Below are 16478 nucleotides of genomic sequence, written 5' to 3'. Positions count from 1 at the left end.
ATTCAAACTATAGTATCACATCTCTCACCTGCACTATGGCACTCTCCCCAACCACACTCCTGGCTTCCATGCTCTTGCCCTTACAACCCATTCTTCACATATCATCCTAAAACATGATTTGAAAATGCTTTAAAAAACACTTAATGACTTCCTATCTCATCCTTCACTCAGAATCCAATCATATTTTTTACCATGGTTTTCTATAATGCCCTGCAGATTTGACCCCTGCCTCCCTTCCTAATCATATTTACCATTTGTTGTAGCTCCTAAACTCCAGTCACCTTCTTTCATTCCCTCTAACAAGCATAATTCTTTCCCAACTCAGGGTCACTCTACTTCTTCTGCTCATCAAATGTGTGGATCCTCTCACCACCTTAGGCATAGTATGAGCTTCTCAGTTACACTGTATTTTTTTAAAGCCCTATTTATTTCTTTTATACAGCAATATATAACATAATCTAAAATTATTTTGTTTTACTATTTTATTAATGTAGTGAAGAACATGAAGGAAGGAAACATTTTGTCTTACTTTCATATCACACTGAGCCTAGCACTTACTGATTTCTCTATAACTATTCATTAAATAAACATAAAAATATATACAAAAGGGCTCTAAAGAGAAATATGAATTTACTTTCTATCCCTATTAGGCAATACAATATTTGGCATTCACTGCTGTCTTGAAAAGGCACATTGAGAACATTTCTATTCTTCAGCGATCTAGGATTTTCCCTCTTCCAAGTTATCTTATCTCTATGGGCACACGAACATATTCCAAACCAATAATTAGTAGGTTGCTGTGATGTTACTAAGGGAGGAGGCACTAAACTAGGGCAAGTGAAAAGTGGAAACAAGGGGCAAAAGGACCTATACATGAATCTTAAAATAGGGGGGAAAACACTAAAATTCAAGGAGACTGAGGAGGAATACTTTCTTAAAAGGCATCTAAAGAAGTTCCCCAGAGGAAACCAACAGAAGGGCTTCAAATGTTAACACAAATGCCCAAGTCATAAAAACAAAATTCGAGTTAGAAAGTGCCTCTGGGATCAGACAGCCCTGCCGTACTGCCATTTATTTGTTTATTTTTTTAATCAATGAGAATCCTGACGCTAGAGAAGGTGAAATGGGTTACTCAAAAAAATACATGGCAAAGGACTAGAAACCAGCGCCCCAAACAGCAAGACTAGCCTTGTTTCCCATTTCATAAAAATTACATTAATGACATGCTGTAACGTGGGAGGCTCGAGGAAAGTTGCCTGGAGTTCCCGTTCATCTTCCCTAAGTTATTCAAGCGCCTCCTAGATGCCCAGCACATTGCTGAAAATGCAGCTGATGCAGACAGGGCCACGATCTGATAGTGAAAGGGTGCTTCCTCCCTCATCTTCGAGGTATAAAACAATCTAACTCTGCCCGGGCTTTCCCATGTTTGCCCCTCTGAGCTGCAATTAGAAGACGCGCCAGGTGACACGCAGCAGCTAGGAGATTCTCCGGGTATAGGTTATGAGATACAGTAAAATGTAATGAAACCTCTCACTTTTAAAAAAGTAGGGGGAGTGTTAGTTCCCAAATGGGCGCTTGGAACTTTTTAAGTGGCCTCGAAAATGCCGGAGCCCGGACGCCGGCTCTTTGGGGCCCAAAGAACTGCCGCTCTGGCGGACCCACAGCTCACCTTCCCGCCCGGCGTGTCGGAAGACCGCGGATTCTGTGCTACTATATCTTCCGGTTCCCGCCGGAAGTTTTTCAAATGCCGGAAGTCCCGCCTCAGTTTTCCCGGACGAAGGTAAAAACGTCGAGCCAAGTCGCGGCGCAGACGAAATGGGGCGGAGCCAAACAGGATGGAGGCGGGGCCGGAGCTGGGATCCTGAGGGAGTGTAGAGGTGATCCTGGCTCCTGGGCTGTGAGTCAGCTGGGCTGCGTTTCCCTGGATCCCTCGGGCGTGGGGTTAGGGTGCTGCCAATGCTCTTTCTTTGACCCGCTTTATTTTCATCTATCCTATGTTAAGTCCAATCAAGGACGGTTCTTTTCATTTGCATTATTCATTTACCGTGAAAAAATAAAAAACATTTTAGCTTTATTTTTTTGTTTAAAGCGCCGTTAATTTCACATCTTTATTTCCTAAGGCCTGAAATATGGATTTTGCTCTAGTCTTTAAGATAGATCCAAATCTTGTCGCCTCTAACCAAAGTTCTTCTTCAGCTACCTTAATGGAAAACTTAAACCCTGGACTCATCACTAACTTACTTTGGTCATTCAAGTAGCTGGGTACACTGCCAAGTATACCGATTTGAAAACTGGGTTCTCTCAGGAACTTCGTAGTAGAAGTATCAAACAAATCTAAGTCTGCCCCCGGGCTTTGTGCAAATTGCCCCCCCCCCATCTCCTTTGGTACCAAGGACAGAACCCAGGGGCTCTTCATCACAGGGCCACATCCCCAGCCCTTTTCATGTTTTATTTTGAGACAGGGTCTCGGTAAGTTGCTTAGGGCCTCACAGAGTTGCTGAAGTTGGCTTTGAATTTGAGATGCCTCAGCCTCCTGAGCGGCTTGGATGACAGGGGGCCGCCCCTGCACCTGGCCTGCCTTATGTTTTTGGAGCTGTTTCAACTGCCTTCACCTTCCACCAGTCCTTTACCTGTTCAGATACCCAGCAAACTAGGAGTAAATGCTGGAATGAATTGATTTACTTTAGGCAAATGGCAGACCCTGTACTTCTTGGGCAAGAATAGAAAAACCCTACCCCATTTCATTTTCAGATTATTTGGAAAGTGCTGTGACTTAATTCCTGGTAACCCAATATCCTAGGTGGGTCTTATTCTAGATTCGGCGTTTCCATTGCCCTTGCCACAATACAAAAGTAGCACCTGCTTTTTAATCAATGAGGCATAAATATCTTAATGCTGCTTCCATGCCCTGAACCCCACCTTTTTTTTTTTCCACTGAAGAATTGCTTCCCACTCTAACCCCAGCTACTAGGGAGGCTGATGCAGGAGCATCTCAAATTGAAGGCCAACCTGGGCAATTTAGCCAGACCCCTTCTTTGAAAATAAAAAGGGCTGAGGATGTAGCTTATCAGTAGATTACTTACTGAGCAAGCGTTGAAGCCAGCTTTAAAGACAGGTAGTTAGTGTAGGTAGGTAAATCAGGTCTGATGGAGAAAATGGAGTCCTATTTGAGTCCAGGAAGTCTGAAACTACACCTGGGAGATTGAAATGTTAATGTCCCCAAAGCCTGGCCTGTGCAGCCCATCCTAAAGAATTGTTAATAATGTGGGGCTGGGGTTGTGGCTCAGCTGTAGAGCACTCGCCTATCGTGTGCGAGGCCCTGGGTTTGAATCTCAGCACCACATAAAAAAATAAAGGTATTGACAACTACCACTTAAAAATAAATATTTTTAAAAAATTGTTAACGAAGCAACTCCAGAGCAGACAGGAAATTGATAATTAATTGGCCCTGGGCCCTCCAGCCCACCTGTTTCCCACCTTTTGGGCATCCCACCCAGCATTTCTGGGGCATAGTCACGTATGCAGGAAGGAGAGAGATAAGGGGAAGAGCATAGGAGAACAAAGGAATCCTAGGACATATAAAAAGGCAGACTGCCCTCACTTCTGGGGATACCAGGATACCAGGTATGGCCCCCTTCTCCCTCCCAGTAGAAGTCTATGTTACCCCTTTTTAAATAAACTCTGTTTTATATGCTTGCCTCAGAATGCTTTTCTAATGTTATACTTCAACATGTGAGGAAGCAGAACTAACCGGAGGTATCAGTGTAAGTACCACAAAAAAGAAAAATTGCTTCCCATCAATTCTTTCTTTCTTTCTTTCTTTTTTTTTTTTTTTTTTTTGGCGGGGCGGGGTGGGGGGTGATACCAGGGATTGAACTCAGGGCCACTCAATTCCTGATCCACATCCCCAGCCCTTTTTGAATTAGAGACAAGGTGTCACTGAGTTGCTTAGCACCTCACTTTTGATGAGGCTGGATTTGAACTCACAATCCTCCTGCTTCAGGCTCCTGAGCAGCTGGAATTGCAGACCTGTGTCACCGAGCTCACCCCCAATCAATTCTTTCTGTTTACTGTTGTACACATCCTAAAATCAGTGCTCAGTATATATGTAAAATGACTTGTCTTTAGTTTCATGGTTTTTACCAGGTTTCTAAACCAAGCCCACAGAAACTAATTAAATTGTTAAAATAGAGAAAAGAGCCTTTTATCTAGATTAGACTTTACTGCTAAAGTCAAAACCCCATGGATTTGTTTTAGAAGGTTCTAAAGAGCAGCTTCCCACTGCTACTCACTCATTTCCTGGACTCTGAGTATGGAAGAGCCTAGCAAAAGTACTGAAATGACCCAGGAGTGGGCCTTGCTAATAATTCATCCAAAGCAAGCACACATTTTACTGGATATATTTTGTGATGGGAATAAAAGCAGGGCTCTTTTTAAACTTGGTAAATCTAATCTTCTATATCTGAAACCATTGGCCACTAAAGATCATTTTCTAAGGTTGCTTAGGGATTTTTTTCTTTCTTAATTTCCATTCTTATGTTGCTTTTTGCGGCTGGTTTCAGAAAGTCTGTAAATGTTTGCTACAATCATAGTTTGTGTATTTTATAATTTATAGTCCCGAATGAATACTAGGGAACATGTTACAGTCCAGGGTTATAGGAAAATAAACCACATCATAAAAATCAACCACAATTATTCACTAGTTACCTCCTTTTGATATTGCTTTGTGCCAGACAAATTTAAGGTAAGTGTATTAAGGGTCAAGGTGAATCAATATACTACAAAGCTTCTTTCTTCTTTCTTTCCTTTCTTCCTTTCTTCTAGTACTGGAGATTCAACCCAGGACCTTGCACATGCTAGGCAAGTGCACTGTCACTGAGCTGCATTCCCAGATCATTTTATTTTTTAATTTTGAGACAGGGTCTGGGTAAGTTGCTGAGAGTAGCCTCAAACTTGGGATCCTCCTGCTTCAGCTTCCCAAGGGGCTAGGATTGTAGGTACACACCACTGTGCCCAGATCTACAGTCTTTTGACATAGTTCCTGCCCTGGAGAATTTACAAACAAGACTAGAAAATAGATATAGCCACAAGAGACAAAGACCCAAGTAATAATCTAGAGACTACTCTAGAGTTAAGCAGGTAGTAGCCACACTACATATCCAGGAAGAAAGTAGGGATTGACCATCGTATGTTGGACCTTGACCCACATCAAGGATATTTGCCTTTTACCTGGGAAAGAAAAGATTACTAAGCTAAAATGAAAAGTCTGGTAGGATTTTAGGCATCAAACATCTGAGAAAAATAAAACTTAGGTCAGAATCCTCTAAAATTAAAATATGTAGCTGGTGTCTTAATCCAAAGACAAGTAAAACTGTCCAGAGAACATTTCCCTTGGAATTTTACAAGAGAGCCACTCCCACTAAGAGCTGTCACAGGATATTTGTAATCAGTTAAGTATAAACCAGGCCCTACCACTAAAACTGCCTTTTCTGTCTAGAACCTTGCCCAATTTATTATTTACCTTTGGATCTCAAGTGCTGAATTCCAAGAAATTCATGGATTTAGACACAGAGCTGGAGTAATCTGGACACCCCCTGAAATTATGCAATCAGGGAGCAATTAAAACATGCTTTGGATTTGCTTAGGGATTATTTATTTTATTGCTTCAAAACATACAGCTCTTAGCCAGGCGCAGTGGCGCTCACCTATAATCTCAGCAGCTTGGGAGGCTGGGACAGGAGAATCTTCAGTTCAAAGCCAGCCTCAACAACAGCTAGGCGCTAAGCGACTCAGCGAGACCTTGTCTCTAAATAAAATACGAAATAGGGTTGGGGATGTGGCTCAGTGGTTGATTGCCCCTAAGTTCAATTCCCAGGACCCAAAAAAAAAAAAAATACAGCTCTTTATATGATACTTTTTAGTAAATTATTATTTGTATGCTATTGTCAATGTTTTCAAATTCTTTCTATGTGTTTGGTCTCTCCAGGGAGAACATCATAATAATAATAATGATAATAATAATTTAATCTTGGCTGGGGATATAACTCAGTTGGTAGAGTGTTTGCCTCAAATGCACAAGGCCCTGGATTTAATCCCCAGCACCACACATACACACACACAAAAAAAGTAATAATTTACCCTTATTAATTACCTGCCACGTGTCAGACACTAACTTAATGCTTTTACATGTATTTATGTAATTAATTCACATATCAGCTAAAGGAGCTCTTGCTATCTCCCCCTTTTTATAAATGAGGAAAATGAGGAATAGAGAAGTTAAATAATTCATATAAAGTCACATCAGTACTAAATTGCAGATGTGGGATTCAGAACCAGTGATATGCTTTACTCCAAAGCCAGTACTTTTAAAGATATCCATATACCATAAATGTGAAGCAAAGATCTTTCTTTTTTCAACTATGGTGGCCCCTGCAATACTTTGAATCCTTGAGACATTCAGAAACAGTTGAATCTCTAAATACACTAAATAAAGTACTGTCTAACCACCTGAAACATAGCAAGGCCATTTTCTTTATTGGCTTTGAACTAATTGAAATTCCACAGAAGCAAAAATTCTTAACATAGATGCAACTGTTTCACCCACTAAAGTGTAAGATACTTGGATCTAGAAACTAAGTCTTGTGCATTTTTTATCCCCAACCCACCTCCATCCTCTCCATTCACCTACTCAGTGGCTAGTAATGCTTGACAAATACTCAATAAGACAATAGACTAATCCCTGAACCCAAAAATGTGCCTGGAGTTAAAAAAATAAAAATAAAAAAATCCTTCCTCATTCTAGAAAAGTTACTAGAACTCCTATTCCAGCTAGGTTCCCATTTATAAAACTGACTATACTTCTGGTGATTCAAACATTTTCCCCCTTAGAGACAATCACTTAGTGTGATAATTAATTTTAGCTGTCAACTTAACTGAATTAAGACATGGCCTGATGGCTGGCACAGCATTGTTTCTGGATAAGCCGATGAGGTATTTCCAGAAGAGACTGGCAGTTGAACTTGTGGACTAAATAAAGAAGATCCTTCCTCACCCAATGTGGACAGAGCAAAAAGGAGAGGAAGGTGGAATTTTCTCTCTCTGTTCTGGAGTGGAAACATGCATTTTATCTGCCCTTGGACATTAGAACTCGAGATTCTCTGGCCTTTGTACTCCAGAACTTGTGCTCGTGGCCCTTGAGTTTCTTACATATTCGGCCTTGGACGAAGGGTTTAGTCATTACCTCCCCTGATTTTGAGACCTTTGGATCAGCCCATGTTTCCAGCTACATTGGTTCTCCAGCTTTCAGGTGGCCTATGGTACCATTTATGGCCTCCATAATTTCATGAGCCAATTCTCTTAATAAATCCCCTCTCATCTGTCTGTCTCTCATATTTGTTGTTTCTCTGGAGAATCCTCACTGATATAATTAGAATGGTGGAAGAATGTTTCAGATTGGAAGATACACAACTGTAACTGTGTCCTGTTTCATAAATTTCCATATTAGCTCCTCCCTATCCCCTCTTCTCACTATAAGAAGCTCTCATTCCTAAACGACAAGTTACTAGTTTCAATGAGCTTCAAAGACGAATTCAACCAGTAATTTAGAGATTTCCTGCAAAATCTTAGAGATTCTAAAACAAAAAGGAACCTGCCTTTGTTTCCCACATGAGAAATGGGTTTCTTGTTAAGATTCGGTTGGTAGGTGGAGTTCCCAAACTTGGCCTGTCCTGTTACTCCTAAATCTGATTAGAAGCAGCAGCATAATACCAATGTCCTAGTCCATCATGGAGGCCATTTTTCTAGCCCAAAATAAATTTGTCTGTATTTCTTAGAAGAAAGATCCAAGGGATTAAAATCCAGACTATCAATTGAGTATCAAATGGATCTTGGGAAAGCATAAATTAAGCCCAAGGAATTTGATTATATAGATTTTTCAAGGAATTGAAATCAAATATTTAAATTTCTCATAGGAAGTTAAATTATGGGACCTGTATATAGAAATATAATTTCTATCTTGAGGCAGACACTTGAAATTTTTAATGTTTTATCCTACTCTTTTTCTAATATCTCAAGGTATTTTTTAACGAATGCAATTAGAAATAAGATTGAGATCCATAAAAAGCATAAACAAAGATGAAAATGCTGTATCTATTGCATGGTCCACTCATCACTTTGCCTAGCAAATTCAATAAGAAGCACACAATTCATTGTTCTCAGGAGCAGACAAATTATGACATTATCTTGTGGTGAATTCTCATCAGTAGTGTCCAGGGACCACCTCAAAGGTCTAAAAATTCCACTAAATGGCCTGAGATCTAAGTATGGAAACCCCAAAGGGCTCATTTAGATCTTAATGATGGCATGGTTAGTTGAGTTGCCAAAAAAGATAAATGGCAGCATAGTGGGGCTGGACTTATTTTAGTTTAATGTAGACTAATTACACAGAGACACATCTGGAGATTCTTTATCAGAACGAGGTTTTATATCTAGTACCTTTGGTCCGTATCCCAGCACAACAAATTGAAACTGTCCTGCAAAATGCTTGCCTGAAACATTTATCCAGGAATGGCTATAATCATAATTTTAATACTAGAGCTTTCACACACTAAATGGAATTCAAATTCAGAAAAACTTGTGTATCATATCAGTCTATGTCCAAGTTTGTCCATACTTTTTTAAAGTTAGGTTTATTGAGTTGTAATTTACATAGAATAAAACTACTTTTTTATTCAGATAAACATATATAGTTGTGTAACCACCATCACAATTAATCAAAACATAGTGTTCTAGGGGCTGTATTGTGGCTCAGTGATAGAGTGCTTGCCTAGCATGTGTTAGGCACTGGGTTTGAACCTCAGCACCTCATATAAATAAATGAATAAAAGTCCATCAACAACTGAAAAAAATATATATAGTGTTCTATATCTTCCATAAACCCCCAAAACCCCTCCCTCCACCCTAGGCAACTAATAATTAGCTCTGTGTTCCAATAATTTTACCTTTCCCAGAAAGTCATATAAATGGAATCCCAGAGTATGTGACCATTCCCATCTGATTTCTTTCAGTATAATACATTTGAGATTAATCCATGTCATTATATTTATCAGTTTCTTTCTTTTTACAGCCAGAGTTCCATTGTATGGATGTACCAGTTTGATAATCCATTTACCAGTTAAACATTTAGTTGTTTCCATGTTAAGCTATCATGAATAATGCCACTGTGAACATCCATGTACAAGTTTCTATGTAAACATATTTTCATTTCTCTATAGTAAATAAATATCTAGAAATAGGTTGCTGAATGATGTAGTATGTGTTTAGTTGTATAAGAAACTACTAAATTGTTTTCCATGGTACATGCAAAATGGTACAGTTACCATTCAACTTGTACCACATCCTTGCCAGAACTTAATATTGTCAGTTTTTTAATTTCTTTTTACCATTTGAGTAAGTAAATAAGGATTTTGTTATAGTTTCAATTTGTATCTTCCTAATGACTAATGATGTTTATTACTAATATATTTATTTTTCAGCTATATATCTTCTTAGATGAAGTGTCTATTCAAATCTTTTATCAAACTTTAACTGTATTTTTGATTATTGAATTTTAAAGATTCCCATTATTGTAAATCCTAGTCCCTTATCATATTTTATCAAATATGAAATCTGGTTCTAAGAATTGTAATTTATTAGCTGATCACGGTGACACAATCTGTAATCCCAGCTACTTGGTAGGCTGAGGGAGGAGGATCTCAAGTTCAAGGCCATCCTTGGCAACTTAGGGAGACCTTACCTCAAAATCAAAAGGGCTCAGAATGTAGCTCAGCAGTAGAGCTCCCCTGAGTTCAATCCCTAGTACTGTAGAAAACACACACACACACACACACACACACATCTAATTTATCACAGGCAATTGCCAACAGAGTAGCACACAGAAAAATGATTCCTTCTTTGGCTACAAAGAAAATAACCAAAGACAAGTGTCATTCAAGAGTCTAGCTGACAGAAGGAATCAAAATCACTAATACCTCATCACTAATACCAAAATTCTAATTACCAGCATCACTCAAGACAGAAAACATTGTGTTTAGAAAAATGACCTCATTTCACAGTGAAAGATGATAAAAGTATGAGTTTTAAATACATTAACTTAGCATTCTAAAGTAATCCTATAAAATGGAGAAACTGGTATTTATACATTTTAGGAAATAATATAAAAAGTTAGCTAAGCCATAATGGCTTATTTGTTTAGACTAAATCCTAAATCCTGATAGTTTACCAAGAAATTGCTGCTGGATCCTGCAAGTTAGACTTTAAAAGTATGGATTGTATATATAAGGGCCTTTAATAACTTTCTACCATGAGCTTTTCTCAGTTTAGTGATTCTAGGTCTACAACTCCTATAACTTTCAGGCCTGTTTCTAGAAATCATTAGCTAACACTTCATATGTGTGTATATATACATATATATCTTCTTTTCTTTTCTTTTTTTTTTTTTGGTACCAGGGATTGAACTCAGGGCACTCAACCACTGAGCCTCATCCCCAGACCTATTTTTGTATTTTATTTAGAGACAGGGTCTCACTGAGTTACTTAGTGCCTTGCCATTGCTGAGGCTGGCTTTGAACTTGCAATCCTTCTATCTCAACCTCCCAAGCCAATGGAATTACAGGTGTGTACCATCAGATTTGGCTACTTCTTATATTCTAATGCACGTAAGAATCACCAGCAGAGCTTCTTTTAAATGCCTATTCTCATTCTAGATTATGAGATTCCAAATTAATGAGTGTAAGGTGGCATCTATGTGTGTGTGAAAGCAACAATTTTTGATCCCAACAGAGTGTTCTGTACACTACAAAAAGAATAACATTTAATGGGCACTTGATTTAAGAAGCTTAGAGGATTGAACTGTAGCATATGGTAGCTTAACACAGAATTTTAAGGATCTTAACCTTAAACATACCTTTTCAAAAGATAGACCAGATATTCATAGTTCCTCTAGCCCCTCTAAATATATAGTGTAGTTTTTAATTGAAAACAATGACAATAGCTAACGCTTATCGATTGCCTAATATTTTAAAGATTCTATAATAAGGTCGTTATGTACTTTTTTAGTTAAAGTTTTTGGGTTTTTTTTTTTTTCATATTTAAAATAACTCTTTGAGCTGGGTGTGTTGGCCCATGACTGTAATCCTAGTGACTCAGGAGGCTGAGGCAGGAGAATAACAAGTTCAAGAACAGCCTGGAGATAATTTAGAAAGACCCTGTCTCAAAATAAAATTTAAAAAAGGGCTGGGGATAAGCTCAGTAGTAGAGCAACCTTGGGTTCAATATGTACTACAAAAACAAACAAACAAAAAAAACTTTGAAGCAAAAAGTTGATGTATTTATTCCCATTTTAAGATGATAAAACTGAAGTGCTGAGGGAGTTTAAGAAATTCACCCAAATTTACAGAGGATAATTAAGTAGGTGTGTCAAAAAACTGATAAACTAAAAAAAAAGTTCTATGAAGTACCTACTTCAACTAAAACTGTATTAATTATCCATTGCTCCAAACAGATTACCCCCAAAATATTTTTTTAATAACATATGCATTCTAAATAATTCACTTACTCTCCTGGCAAATAAAGTGGATGAATTGGAGTCCAGAGTAATAGAGTGTAAATGAGTGCATATTCAAAGATATAGTGAAAACAATATATTCAGACTTTCTCATATATAGTAAAAGAAGAATTTGAGTTGTTTTTTTAAAATTTAAATATAGTATACTTAATTCAGTAGAAGAATAATGCTATTAAAGTCTTTTCTAATGCTATACAAGAAAGTCATTCCGAATTGACAGTGTCAACTCAAAAGGCAAAAAGAGTGCTATACCTGAACAGAGCAGTGTTCATATGCATACCAGAATAAGCCTGAATTTAATTGATAGAGAAAAGGAAGAGAAAGAAGGAAAAGAAGGAGAAAGAAGAGAAATAAGAAAAGAGGAAGAGAAGGAGAAACATAAATTGTTTCTCTTTAGTTCTTGAAGGAAGTCACACAGATTCAGGATCTAGGCAAAGCTTGCTTGTTCTCCATGACTATATGTCACAGGTATTTCTAACAGAAAATAGAAATCTGCATGAAGTTCACAATATCAGTCAATAGGGTTGGTGGGAATGAAATTGTTCTGACCCTAAGCTGCCATTCTACTCCTATCCAACCTACCTCTGTGCCCAAGTCCATAAAAAGTCAACTCACACGGATCCTTGGGCTGAATGAACAGGGGTCAATACAAGTGGGGCCATGGTCTAAATGTCTGAAAAGCAAAGAGGTTTTGATATAATTTAGGTCACCAAGGAAATATATTATGACTCTTTTTAATGATGTTTGAAATAGTAAAGTTGATGTTAAAGATAATCCTGAAGTTCTGAAAAACGGGTTTATTCAAAGAAATGAGTTACTTACTTGTTTTTCATTTATTAAACTCTTTCGCTACTTCTCCCCTTCACCCTGTCTATCCTTTCTACCTTTCTAGTCATAGGACACTATTTCATTGCTTGTGTCTTCACCAAAAAAATGGATAGGGCAAGACTAGGGTTGTGGCTCAGTGGTAGAGCATATGCCTAGCATGTGTGAGACACTGGGTTTGATTCTCAGCGCAGCATATAAACAAATGAATAAAATAAAGGTCTTTAACATTATATGTGTGTGTGTGTGTGTATTTAATGTTCACAGAAACAAAAATGGACAGGGAAAAATTAAGCATATTAAATATGCTGTTAGAGTTTGGATTTTAAATGTCCCACAAAATTTCATATAGTAAAAATTTGCTCTCCAGAGTGTCACTATTGGGAGATGGGGGAACCTTTAGGAGGTGGATCTTAGTGGGAAGTTTTTAGGCCATTGGAGGTGTGCCCTTGAAGGGGATTGTAGGACTCTCTTCTCTTCTCTTCCTTGCTTCCTGGTCATAAGGTGAACAATTTTATTCCACCACATGTTCCTGCCCTGATGTCCTACCTCACTAGAGGCCCAAACCCAGTGGGGCCATGTTAGTCATAGACTGGAACCTTCAGTTCTGTGATCCAAGATAAACCTTTTCTCTTTATAAGTTGATTGTCTCAGGTATTTATTATAGTGATGGAAAGCTGATTAACATTATGCTACTTGTTATGTGTCTCGTGAGAAGACAATTGAGATATAGTTTGATGTTTTTGAAGAATTAGGCAGGACTTTCAGCTACGGTGAAGTAAAAGAGGTCTATAAATATCCCACCTCCCCATCCAAAAAATTCTAAAACTGGGATTGGGGGGGGGGTTCAAAAAACGTTTTAAGTTCCTTAGATTATTTATTGCAAATATTTTTCTTACTTGTCTTTTAATTTTTCTTATAATGATTTTTCCATCAGAAATGTTTCATGCTTATATGGTTGACCTCTGGGATTTATGTCATACTTCTAAAGAACTTTTTCATCCTGAGGGAAAGTCTCTTAGTCACTGAAAGACCAATTTTACACTAGTCATTATCTTGTGTTAGTGTTCTTAGTTTTATTTTTGGCTTCCTGAAGAGATTTGGCAGACCATTTAGAATCCTAGTGGGAGATTAGGATAATGCTCTAGTTCTTTGATAAGATTTCTTTTCAACTTTAGTTTTATTAGCAGTGTGTTTTTAAAATTATCTATTCTTGTGACATGTTTTCCCATTTTAATATGTCTAGATATCAACTGAAAATTTATTTAACATACCAACCATTTCTCCCTGCAGTCTGACTTCCAGAGGTAGAGGGGCCTGGGAATCTGCTTTTAATCAAATCCCAGATGACTGTGATGTGTACCATCTACAAGTCTCACCTTTTAAAACTCTGGTTTGAAGCTCCCTTTTTTCCATTTGGTCAAATTTACGTTAGGTTTCCTGAGAGTGATTGTATCAATCAGGGTCGCAATAGGAGATGAATGTTGCATTCAAATTAAGATAAACTATTCTTAAGGGTGTGGAACTCGGTAAGTGGACCTCAGGAAAAAGCGAGAGAACATTGCTGCAACCCCTGAGCTCAAAGGCATGAGGAGAAGGAATGGTTGCTGTAGCTGGAGGAAATTCTATACAGTTGGTCTCCTTGAGAGAAGCAGTAAAGTTTGGTCAAGGAACAGAGCCAACCTGAGTTGGCAAAAGTGGAGAATAAAAAAAATCCTCACTTCATTCCTCTCCTTTGTTTTGCTTCCTGAGATCCATCCCAAGGGGCCAGACTGAGCTGGAACCTGTTAGGTTTCCTATAGAGGTCAGCCTTCTGGGACAAAAAGCAGGGTGAAAAAGGTGGCAAATGGCTCTAGAGGAACTAACTGAGGATACCTGGCACAAGGTCTAGGGAAGAATTGTAGCCTGCAGTACAACATGTGTGACAGAGAAAGAAAAGCCTTCTTGAAGGGAAAGCGTGGGAAAGAAGATTAGTAGCAATAAATACTTAAGATCTGGTATTCGAATAAGAAAACCACATAATTCTATACCATAGACTGGAACAAGTTGTCTATTTTTTAATTTGAGAAATGTTTTATGTTAGTTGCACATTAAATTATCAGTGTTACTCAAGAGTAAATTTATATAAGTTCTGGTCTGTCCTAATTCTAGAAATTTTGTTATTGTAATTCCCCAACACATAAACCACAAAAGCCGTTCATTTTACTCCTGGGTGGTAAGCTTGCTTCAACCTGCACCAGCCTACTGATAAGAATGAACCACAAATGCCAACAGGAATAGATGGTAACCACCCTGGAACCTGCCCTTTTCCACACCCAGCCAGCATTGGCTTGGATTCCATCTCTGTCAAGATTGAAAACTCTGGCCCTAAAAATACTACTTTTTGGAAGAGGCCTGATATGTTAGCTCTGCACTTGTTACCGGTTATTCTGTACCACTCAGGATTTCTTGGATTGATTTGGCTTACTTGTGATTTAATATGACTTTTTGTGTGCATATAACCTTTAAAATGGTCTGAAAAGTGTGTATTTGCATTTCTAAATATCATCAACAGGAATCAATCAGCAATAGTGTTTTAGTGACATGCATAACTGCCGGATCCTCTAGTCCCTTCTTGCAGTCACCTCCTGATTCATTTAGCAAACACCATGTGTGAGCTATCATGGTAACTCAGTTATTGTCAAGTGCATTGGCACCAATTAAACTGTTTTTCTTGTCTTTTAAAGATGTTTTTCTCTTCATTCCCTAGATGCTGCTCAATGGTTGTGTTGGAAGCCAAAATCTAATAAAAGCAGAACATCAGATATATTTATGCCTTGCCTTATGGAAAAATTTTATCAACAGGAAGGTAAAGGCAATAATGAGAGAAACTGTTATATTGAACTAAATTTTAACCCAACAAAGGATCTGGCTAATGATTTACAAGTGACCGACACCTTGGGAGAAATAAACAATATCAGTTGGAGTTAGTCCCTGACCAGGCACCGTGCTGGACTCTGGATGAAGAGCAGGACACATAAAGGCACAATTCTACCTTCCCAGTGCTCTCTGGCAATTTCTAGGAAGGAACAGAAAACTATGTACAGATCTGCATGAAGTAGGGGTATCCAAACAACTCACATCCAGTCTTACCTTTAAAATTTGAATTCATTGTTCAAATGTTTTGTTAACATAATATTATGATTCAAAATGTAAAAAATACAAAGGAAATGAAACAGAAATTCTGTCACCTCTGTTCCCCAACAATATAGTTTAGTTCCCCTACCCATGAGCAATCTATTTTACTAGTTTCTTGAGAATCTTCTTCTTCTTTTTTTTTTCTGGTACCAGGGATTGAACTCAGGGACACTCAACCACTGAGCCACATCACCAGTCCTACTGTGTATTTTATTTAGAGACAGGGTCTCACTGAGTCGCTTAGCACCTCACTTTTGCTGAAGCTGGCTTTGAACTCATGATCCTCCTGTCTCGGCCTCACAAAATGCTGGGATTACAGGTGTGTGCCACCATGCCTGGCTCTTGAGACATTTTTCAGAGAAAATTCTATGCTTATACAAACAAATGGGCAAATAATTTATTTTATCAAACCTAAGATGCCATCAATTACAAGATGCACCATTATTGTTTTTATTATTATAAAGTGTGGTAAGCCATTCTTATAGACCGTGGCCGCCATTAGAAGATGGCGCCGGCTTCCACTGTGGCCTGTGATAAACAACTCCTTTTATGGAGAGTTGGCGCGCAATCCCTTACCACCCTATGAGAGAGATCCACGTGGCGGCTTAGGATTGGGATGGGGGGGCTTTATTAAGCTGTGCTTGGGTGTGGTGGCGGGCGGGTGCTAGAAGATGATACATGACTCAAGGCCTGAATAAACTGTTGAAAGAAGAATCCTGTGTCGTGTTTCCCTTGCCGGCGAGGGGTCGCGACAGTTGGTGGCCCGCACGGGGAACATATTCCTCGAACCCAGGATCCAGAACTTTCAGCAGTCAGGGTGGTGCACCAGTAAGTTCCCAGGTAAGTGGGAATC

At 38.5% G+C, this 16478-nt stretch overlaps 1 protein-coding gene across 5 annotated transcripts in view; it reads right to left on the bottom strand.

The window, feature by feature from the left end:
- Nucleotides 1-16478, bottom strand: part of Srbd1 (S1 RNA binding domain 1) — a 250085-nt gene that overhangs the window by 228036 nt on the left and 5571 nt on the right. Inside the window, exon 1 of one of the 5 annotated variants that reach the window (XM_048804451.1) lies at nucleotides 1670-1739. The exons of 3 other annotated variants lie outside the window; for them this stretch is intronic. The gene's annotated coding sequence lies outside the window, so the exon portion shown is untranslated. Of the gene's footprint in view, nucleotides 1-1669; nucleotides 1740-16478 lie in introns of those variants that run through there. One more of the 5 variants, XM_015479708.2, reaches the window with a different exon arrangement.

The sequence above is a fragment of the Marmota marmota genome, unplaced genomic scaffold, assembly GCF_001458135.2.
Source record: "Marmota marmota marmota unplaced genomic scaffold, marMar, whole genome shotgun sequence".
Classification (NCBI taxonomy): domain Eukaryota; kingdom Metazoa; phylum Chordata; class Mammalia; order Rodentia; family Sciuridae; genus Marmota; species Marmota marmota.
Note: the sequence above shows the minus strand (reverse complement) of the source record. Positions and strands in the feature narration are given on the sequence as shown.